This window comes from Nomascus leucogenys, chromosome 7b (genome assembly GCF_006542625.1).
Source record: "Nomascus leucogenys isolate Asia chromosome 7b, Asia_NLE_v1, whole genome shotgun sequence".
Classification (NCBI taxonomy): Eukaryota; Metazoa; Chordata; class Mammalia; order Primates; family Hylobatidae; genus Nomascus; species Nomascus leucogenys.
This window is the reverse complement of record NC_044387.1, coordinates 85,259,661-85,270,309: the sequence shown is the minus strand read 5'-3', so window position 1 is coordinate 85,270,309 and position 10,649 is coordinate 85,259,661.

The window sequence follows — 10,649 nt, the reverse complement described above, 5'->3', positions numbered from 1 at the left end:
GAAACATTCAGCTTAATTTAAATTTAAATTGGGAAATTTTACCTTATCCCTTTAGTTACTTTTACTAGATTTGGCATATCACTAATGTAACTCCTCTCCCCAAACCTAACTCGAACAGATTTACTCATACACTGGAGAAATAGCAGAGAAAAACTGAGAGGTCTTTTAGTATATTTTATGGAGCCTGTACAAATATTGGGAAATTGCAGATTTTTAACTTTTTTTCATGAATGTGCACTGAATTCATGTCAGAATTGTTGCTATATAGGTTTCAAGTATGAACCGTGTTCTTTATGAGCTTAAAGCACAATATGAGATGATATATGCAGTGGTTACCTGATATTAGGCATCTATCATGAGACAGAATAAAGTGACTGGAAAATGATTAGCTCTACTAGAACACACTGGAGCTGAGCGCGGTGGCTCACGCCTGTAATCCCAGCACTTTGGGAGGCTGAGGCGAGCAGATCACTTAAGGTCAGGAGTTTGAGACCAGCCTGGCCAACACGGCAAAATCCTGTCTCTACTAAAAATACAAAAATTAGCTGGGTGTGGTGGCACGCTTCTGTAATCCCAGCTACTTGACAGGCTGAGGCAGAATTGCTTGAACCCAGGAGGCAGAGGCTGCAGTGAGCTGAGATCACACCACTGCACTCCAGCCTGGGCAGCAGAGTGAGACTCTGTCTCAAAACAAAAAGCAAAAAACAAAAAACAAAAACGCTGGAAACCAGGAATTATGGCTTGTTTGTATATTACCTATGGGCAAAACTCTTCCTGGTTGATGTTTACATGTGTTCATTTACATTTTATTGAATAAATAAAATAATATAAATATTATATATTATATAATTATTATATGTTATTTATATTATTTTATTTATTTATTTCTTAGAGACAGGGTCTTGCTCTGTTGCCCAGGATATAGTGCAAATGGCATGAACATAGCTCACTGCAGCCTCGAACTCCTGGGCTCAAGCAATCATTTCACTTTGGCCTCCCAAAGTGTTGGGATTATAGGTGGGAAACACTCTACTCAGCCAATAGAAGTTTTTAAAGTACCAAACCAGAAAATATTTTGGCAATTGACATACAGGTTAAGTTACATGCATATATATCATCTATTATTTTATGATTAATATCTTTTAAAAATTATGTTTTTATTTAATAAAAATTACGACACAGCCAAATGAAATATAGAGAATATTTTAATTTTTTACTTTTCCCAAAAGGCATCATATATAAATAATATGAAGTCTTCTCCCTTCACTGAGCCATGACACAATTCCACATCACATATAAGATGTTTTCCTGGTTGGGCGCGGTGGCTCACGCCTGTAATCCCAGCACTCTGGGAGGCCGAGGCGGGTAGATTACAAGTTCAGGAGATCGAGACCATCCTGGCTAACATGGTGAAACCCTGTCTCTACTAAAAATATAAGAAATTAGCCGGGTGTGGTAGCGGGCGCCTGTAGTCCCAGCTACTCGGGAGGCTGAGGCAGGAGAATGGCGTGAACCCGTGAGACGGAGGTTGCAGTGAGCCGAGACTGCGCCACTGCACTCCAGCCTGGGTGACAGAGCGAGAATCCATCTCAAAAAAAAAAAAAAAAAAAGTTGTTTTCCTGTTTGTCACTTTAAGGCCTTGCAAAATGAAATAGTAAAATGACAGTATGGTTTAGCATATAGTAGCCTGAAATGGTAGGTAAAATAGTTAATCCTGGACTTATTAGAAATGATTAATTTGTTGATATTAGAAAAAAATTTTAATTTATATCTCAAAGTCATTATAAAAAGTGTCTTTGGAATTACTTGGTAATTGCGGTGCATAATAGTAACAACCACATTTTAATAGATCTTTCCTTTATGTTACTGAAAACTCAAGCCGGGTGCAGTGGCTCATGCCTGTAATCCCAGAAGTTTGGGAGGCCGAGGCAGGTGGATCATTTGAGGTCAGGAGTTTGAGACCAGCCTGGTCAACATGGTGAAGCCTCCATCTCTACTAAAAATAAAACAGTAGCTAGTGTGGAGGCATGTGTCTGTAATCCCAACTACTTGGGAGGCTGAGGCAGGAGAATTGCTTGAACCCAGGAGGCAGAGATTGGAGCGAGCCAAGATCGCACTACTGCACTCTAGCGTAGGCAACAGAGTGAGACTCTGTCTCAAAATAAAAGAAAAAAAAATCACACATGGTTACAAGCTGAGCCGAGCTATATGTAGCTCAGTTTAAGACCTAATTGCATGTGTGGTTTCATCTGTTATGTCTGAATGCTATGCTATTTTCATTAACTGTGCAACATTTTATTCCAGGGGTTGTTGATTTTAGTTATTTGGGTATCATTTATCAAACTGAACTTTACAACCTTTTATTTTTGCTCATAAATTTGTACAAATCTACTTTAAAATGAAAATTTTTCATATTAAAAGAGAGCACAATGGTTTATTTGTTAAATCACCAAAGCCTGGAAATTAAAAAGAAATTTAGATTTTTCTTAGTAAGCTACATGATATTCTAGCTTTGTGTGTTACTAGATTATGTGTATAATCTGGTGACATTTATTGTGCATCTTCTGATCCTGACAGAATAAACCTTTGATTTTGTGCTAAAGTTAAAACAGAATGTGTTCCTAGGTCCAGAGAAACCCAGCTTTTAATGTTTTGTTTAAGTTATATTTATCATTATGCTTTCAAAGAAGAAATAAATCATCACCGTTCTTCCATACAAGTCAAACAAATGAATGTGAAAATGTCACTACCAGTTTCATGATTTGGTCTATTTCAAGATATGATCCCAAAACAGTGCCCAGAAGTACTCAATAAATTTACTCATCAATTTACTTCTGGTCTCTATAGATACCTTAAACAGTCTTTCTTAAATCACTGAGGAAAAATGTAGATTCTATTGATCTACATTCCCAGACCCTTTGCCACTCACTTAAGAGACACTAAAACAATGATATGGAGTTTATCTAACTACTGTCCCCTGCCACCATCGTTAACTAACAAAGACAAATAAACACTGATAAGTCATCAGAGGGCCTTTTAGGAATGTGTTAGCTCTTGGAAAAGCTTCAGGACCTCATTCTTCAGATTCGGTAGAAGAGAAAGAACTTCTTCCACCTTGATGTTGATGAGCACACCTGACTTTCAAGATTCAGGTTAATGGTGGACTCGCTTTCTTTACATGTACTTCCAATTCAAGAGATTAAATAGCGTGAGATCAATTTCCAATAATTAGGATCCAATAATTGGGCCTATTTCGTAATTGGGGTCCATTTAACTGTGGTGAAGGGAAATGACAGATTTCACAAGACTGCTCAGATAAGCCTTCACACACTTGCAGTTATCCACATTTCTTTATTCCAGCATATGAGTGGCAGATTTTTCCCCCATCTGAGTCTCACTTTGCTTTCATGTTTCTGCTCCTTTATGGGACACAGAGGTTCAGGTGTATTACAAGTTAAAAACATGCTGCATGTGAACACTAGCTTTACTTTTTTTTTAATCCAGAGGGAGTCTCATCTCATTTCTTCAAAATCAGAATTTTAAAAAAGTATTTTGAATGCAATCATGTTTCATACCAACATGAAAGTACCATTATAGTTAGTGGAACAGAAGTGAAGTGTTCCTTAAGACAAACCAATCAAGAAGACATCCAAATAGAATCCACTAGAGATTTATTCAAAACACAGAGCATTGACATCTGTGGAAAAGTGCCACAAAAGATAAGTCAGCCTGATGGAGGGAGGAAAGAGCATTTTAGGCGCAAAGAAGTGTAGGTGGAAAGGTGAAAGAGCCTAGAAAATGCCAGGAACTTAATAAAGATGATCAATGGGACCAAGATTGGGAGTGAAGGCGGGCACAGTCTCAGATGAGGGCAGGAGCCCTCACAGACACCAGATTTTGCACAGCCTTCTGGAGAAATTAAGGAGTTTTAACTTCATCATAACTACAGTGGAAAGACTGGAGAGTTTTAGGGTGTGTCTATTGTGGGATAGGGAAGGTTGGGAGGTAGATGGGATGACTGGGAGTCCTGTGAGTAATGACCAAATTTTTGAACAGTACACTAGCTCCATAGTGGAGAACACGTGGAGGAGAGCCAGTGAGACTGGGAGGCTGCTTCCCACATGTTAGTGAGTGATTATTATCTCCGGGGCTCAGATGGTGGTGGTACAGGGAAGAAATGCAGATGCTTCAGGTCTCCAAGGTTCTTTGTATATAGTTTCATGAAAAGACAAAAGATGGCCAGGCGCGGTGGCTCACGCCTGTAAAAAAATCTCAGCACTTTGGGAGGCCAAGGCGGGTGGATCACCTGAGGTCAGGAGTTCGAGACCAGCTTGACCAATATGGTGAAACCCCGTCTCCACTAAAAATACAAAATTTAGCCGGGTGTGGCGGCGTGTGCCTGTAATCCTAGCTACTAAGGAGTCTGAGACAGGAGAATTGCTTGGAGGCGGAGGTTGCAGTGAGCCGAGATAGCGCCCCTGCACTCCAGCCTGGGCGACAGAGCAAGACTCCATCTCAAAAAAAAAAGAAAAGACAAAGGACAGTAATTTGATGAGTAATGGAGGAAATACTGAAGATAAAGTGGGAATATTGATGCTTTTCTTTGGTATATGGAATGAAGCCCAGTTTTTAATACAGTTTCTCATCTCTAATGTACAAAGGGCAAAATGTTATAATTCATTTTAGGAAAACTGAAAAAAAAAATCCAACTGAAATCATTTAATTTCCAACAACATATACTGCAAAATGAAGATGAATGAAGACTTTCTTTTTAGACAGTATATTTTAAGTTTCTTAAGTGATTAGGCCATGGAAGATATATTTTGGTATGTACAGCAAGAGACTTAATTGGATACCTAATCAAAATTACAGATTTTTTTTTCCCCTGAATTCTTTCCTTACATGATGATGCTATGATGTAATTGGTGAAATTACTCCTAGTTGACCCATAGAACTAGTGAAAGCTGAAAGCTGAGAAGCCTGTATAATTTGATCTACAGGTTTCCGAAATGTGTTCTCCATATGGTCTAAACTATTTAGAGTTATGTTACTTAAACTGCAGCAAGAGTGCAATGACAGCAAAGTACTTTTGTTTTTGTATTTTTTCTTAAGTGCAAAGGATTATTTTCCTTGATAAAAAATGTTTGCTGTGGCCGTCAACTCTTTCGTATAGGCATTGTGTTTCTAAGAAGAGCTTTGAGTTTCCTACACAGAACTAATTCCAAGACTTAGACTGACAAAGGGACAAGTAAACATGTTCTCTTTCTTTCCAGAAGACTCCAAGGTCATTCTGTCTTTTCCAGGCTTTCATTTAAAATATATATGTTCAAAATGTAATCTTTTCTTTCTTTCTTTTCTTTTTTTTTTTTTTTTTAAATATAGAGATGGGGTTTCACCCTGTTGTCCAGGCTGGTCTTGAACTTCTGGGCTCCAGCAATCCTCACACCTCAGCCTCCCAAGGCGATGGGATTATAGGAGTGAGCCACTGCACCTGGCCTGGAATGCACATAATTTTATTCCCTCTTCTCTCCCTGTTTTTTTGCAGAAAATCACACAAGTCTGAGGACCTGTAAGGCAAATGACAGGGGCAATCTTGAGTCCTTTTTTAAAAAAGATGTTGTTTTATTCTTCACAGCAGCCACCCTGGGGCCTCTATGTACAGGGGCCCCCACCTTTGCCTGTGACCCCCAAGGAGTAATTTTTATCTCTTGTGCCATATGTTAGATGAGTTGTTAATTCTTTCACTGAGCCTGGATATTATTATGAGATGCTCATTCAAGTTCCCAGACTCCTCAGAAAACCTTGCAACTGCATAAGGTCCTAAAATCACTCACGGAACATTTCCAGGGAAGTGAGGAGGAGGCAGAAAATTCCCAAGGCTAAACCCCTGAGGTTAAAATTTTCAATGCCTTTCTTGTAAACACAAATTTGTGGTCTGAGATCTACGGACTAAAATCCACACCTATAAGTTTATCTTATTTATGATTTTCTGAGCCTGATTCTATCTCTCTTTTTGGAGAATGCCTTTCTTCTCACTGAGAGGTAATTTGAAATCTTAGATGTGGGTAGAAAGGTTCAACCTGAATGGTTTGATTACTTTACCTATGAAGGTCAATTTTTTTAATGTTTGATTTCTGAATGTAATTTTTAAAGTCTTATGTAATCTGAGCTCTAGCTTGCTTCTCCTTTTTGAAGTCTCGTATGAGCAATGTTGTGCTCCTACAAATGTTGTCTTGCGTTGATGTTTCAAGGAGGGCGAGTAGTATAAAGCAGTGCTTCCTAAATTTGGCAGCCTGGCAACCTCCCGGACTTTTCAGAAATACAAATTTCCAGGTTCTGCTTTAGACCTACTAAATCATACTGCTGGGGAGCAAGACTCTAGAGTTCATGTTTTATAAAGGCTTCCCAAGTGATTTTGATGTAACCATCGACTCATTTACAGATTGCCTTTAAGAGCTCTCCAAGCATTTTCTTGGACAGAGTTAATTTACTTAGAAAACCTCTGTATTTGGATGTGAAAAAATTTTAGGACGTCTTTTGCCATTAGGAAGGGTCATATGACAGGACAAATACAGATTATCATTTTGGTGGCTGCCACAGTGTTAATTTTAATAAAAGTTTAAAAATCTAACTACCAGAAATTAAATCTATTCCTGATATTCAGTTCTCAGGCATTTAGTTATGACAGGATGGGATTAAACATTTTAAAAACATGCACGGAAGTCTATAAGGTCAAAACTCTTTTCTTCTTTTTGAGACAGAGTCTCACTTTGTTACTCAGACTGGAGTGCAATGGTGCGATCTTGGCTCACTGCAACCTTCACCTCCCGGGTTCAAGCAATCCTCCTGCCTCAGCCTCCTGAGTAGCTGGGACTACAGATGCGCATCACCACACCCAGCTAATTTTTGTCTTTTTTAATAGGACAGGGTTTCACCATGTTGGCCAGGCTAGTCTTGAACTCCTGATCTCAAATGATCCACCCACGTTGACCTCCCAAAGTGCTGGGATTACAGGCATGAGCTACTGCACCTAGCCCAAAACTCATTTTGACCTTACATTTGCAAATGTATTTTTAATGATTCACCATATAAGCTTAAACAATTAAATGTGCTTTGATAATTCAGACAGTCACATATTGAAGACATAACTATATAAAGTTCCTAGTATTCAAGTTCATTGATTACTGGATTTAAAATGAATATAGTAGTCCAATTCTTGATTAAGCTGAACAACAAAAAACATAAGCTACAAACAAATAGATATATAAAAGTACTCATTTTGTCAGCAGAGTCTACAGTCTTGCTAGAAGGTGAGAGAAGACTAAATGTATTTCTTTTTTTCTTTTTTTTTGAGACAGAGTCATCCAGGCTGGAGTGCAGTGGTGCGAATTTGGCTCATTGCAACCTCCACCTCCTTTCAAGTGATTCTCCTGCCTCAGCCTCCCAAGTAGCTGGGATTACAGGCAACTGCTACCACGCCTTGCTAATTTTTGTATTTTTAGTAGAGACAGGGTTTCACCAAGTTGGCCAGGATGGTCTTAAACTCCTGACCTCAGGTGATTTGCCTGCCTTGGCCTCCCAAAGTGCTGGGATTACAGGCGTGAGCCACAGTGCCTGGCGAAGAGTAAATATATTTCTTAGCATATGATGTTACGTTCCTTGAAAAGAAATGGGATAGGCTTTGTAATGATAATGGCCTGAGACCTAATTCAACCCAGCATCATGTGGTAGGATGTTGTTAATTATTTCAAGCAAAACTTTTGCAGGATCTCCTTTTCCCTCTCCCTCTCCCTCTCCCTCTCCCTCTCCCTCTCCCTCTCCCTCTCCCTCTCCCTCTCCCCCTCCCCTCCCCCTCCCCTCCCCCTTTCCTCCTCCTCCTCGTCCTCCTGTTCTTCTTCTCCTTCCTTCCTTCCTTCCTTCCTTCCTTCCTTCCTTCCTTCCTTCCTTCCTTTTTACACAGGCTTTCACTCCCATTGCCCAGGCAGTAGTGCAGTGACACATCACTGCTCACTGTAGCCTCGACTTTCCAGGCTCAGATGACTCTCCCACCTCAGACTCTGGAGTAGCTGGGACTATAGGCATGTGCCACCACACCCAGCTAATTTGTTGTATTTTTAGTAGAGACAGGTTTTCACCATGTTGCCCAAGCTGGTCTTGAACTCCTATACTCAAGTGATCCTCCTGCCTTGGCCTCTCAAAGTACTGGAATTATAGGCATGAGCCACCATGCCTGGCCTCTTCCTTTTATATCCTCTTCTAGGTATTTCCAGATTCACAATACTGTTGATATCACACACGTTTATCACAATAAATATTTGTTTACTAAATCAATGCGTAACTGAAACAAATGTAATTTAATTTCCCTCATAATTTATGTGCTAAAAATAAATATTGTAGTGCAACCTAAGGTCTCTTGAGGAAGAAAAGTACTATCTTAGTTAATCCTAGCAACACTGATACTATACAAAGCACTATTGCAGGAAAAAAGCAAACTATGTTTTTTGCAAGACACAATTTCATTTAAAAAATAAGGCACACATACACAAAGTTAACTCAGAATAACATATGAAGGTTTGCATATGAATGAACATTTTGCACTTTTTTATAATTATACTTTACCAAATTGATACAAATGTTACTAAATTTTAAAGCAGTTTATACTTGCTTATCTATTTCTCGAGTCCATATTTGTCTGCTATAAATGTAAAAAGGTAAGCTCAGGAATCAACCTGAGAGGTATTTGAGAATCCATACAAGTTAAATGTTTCTTTTAAAAAAGCAAATTCTTGGCCGGGCATGGTGGCTCATGCCTGTAATCCCAGCACTTTGGGAGGCTGAGGTGGGTGGATCACCTGAGGTCGAGAGTTCGAGACCAGCCTGACCAACATGGAGAAACCACATCTCTACTAAAAATACAAAATTAACAGGTCGTGGTGGTGCATGCCTGTAATCCCAGCTACTCCAGAGGCTGAGGCAGGAGAATCAGTTGAACCTGGGAGGCGGAGGTTGCTGTGAGCTGAGATTTGTGCTATTGCACTCCAGCCTGGGCAACAAGAGCGAAACTCTATCTAAAAAAAAAAAATTCCAGTAAGATCATGTGAGTATTCTGATGTCAATAATAATCTATGGAAAATCATTTTGAATTTGGCAGTGTTGAGTAAAATCATTATTGAAATGTATTTGTTGCCGGGCGCGGTGGCTCACGCTTGTAATCCCAGCACTTTGGGAGGCCGAGGCAGGCAGATCACGAGGTCAGGAGATCGAGACCACGGTGAAACCCCGTCTCTACTAAAAATGCAAAAAAATTAGCCGGGCGTAGTGGCGGGCGCCTGTAGTCCCAGCTACTCGGAGAGGCTGAGGCAGGAGAATGGCATGAACCTGGGAGGCGGAGCTTGCAGTGAGCCGAGATCGCGCCACTGCACTCCAGCCTGGGCGACAGAGCGAGACTCTGTCTCAAAAAAAAAAAAAAAAAAAAAGAAATGTATTTGTTATAAGTTGTGTGTTTTCTTGATTTCTCAACAGGACAAAGACAATGCTATGTGTTCATCAAACCATTTTATTTTTGTCCTGAGCACATTGGAAGATGCATTTCCCAGTTTTCTTGCAGCTAGGTAGGATATCATATCACTAATTCTGGCCAATGGGATATTGGTGGCAACGATGTATGTATTTTCAGATCTGGTTCATAAAAATCTTACTTACATTTCTCTCCCTTTCTTATGGATGACATGTTGAAGCGGCAACATCACAATGGAAGCAGTCTTTGTCTCTGAGTCCCCACTTGGACGTAAGTAACCCATCCGTAAAACCAAATTGTCAACCATGTTCAACATGAGAAATAATATATGCTCTCAGGTGCTGAGATTTTTCTTTTTCTCCTCTTTTTAAATTTTTGTTAAAACAGTATAGCATAGCTTCCCCTGACTAATTCCCACTTCAGCCTGTGTGCTAAGGATAAGCAGGTTTTGTCTTCATATCGCTCAGCATTTTCATATACTCTGAAACACTCTCAGGTCGGAATAATATCTTCTCAAACTTTAACATCTTTATTAATCCTTGTAAAATTGGCTGTATACTTTATTTTCCATGTGTTGTCGAGAACTTTGTGACTTCCGGAATGTTAAGTGAAAATTGTAAGTAGTTAAAAGAAAAGATAAATTATACAAAAATAGACTTAAAACTACCAAAGATTTGAAGAGAATTACAAGAGAAAGCAAGTGGCAAATTCCAAGGGAGTAAAAGGTTATATTTGATAACTGAAATTGGATTTCTTTTATATTAGAAGGGCATGAACTTGAAAAAAAGAACTACCAACAGACATTTTTTGGGAGTTAATCCAATTTTTTGTCCATTTTTTCCTTTAACTATTTAAAAACAGCTAGTTAATGGATACGTAATTCATACAAATCATAGAGCATATTTTACTTTTTTAAATTTTAAGGATTTAATTTAATTAAAATTTATTTGTTGGATTATGCATTATATCACATGGTTTGAAGTTCGAAAGATACTATATTTGTATATCTATCTATATATCTATCTATCTATCTGTATATTTTTTGTTTTGTTTTGTTTTGAGATGAAGTTTCACTCTTGCTGCCCAGGCTGGAGTGCAGTGTCACAATCTCGGATCACTGTAACCTCCGCCT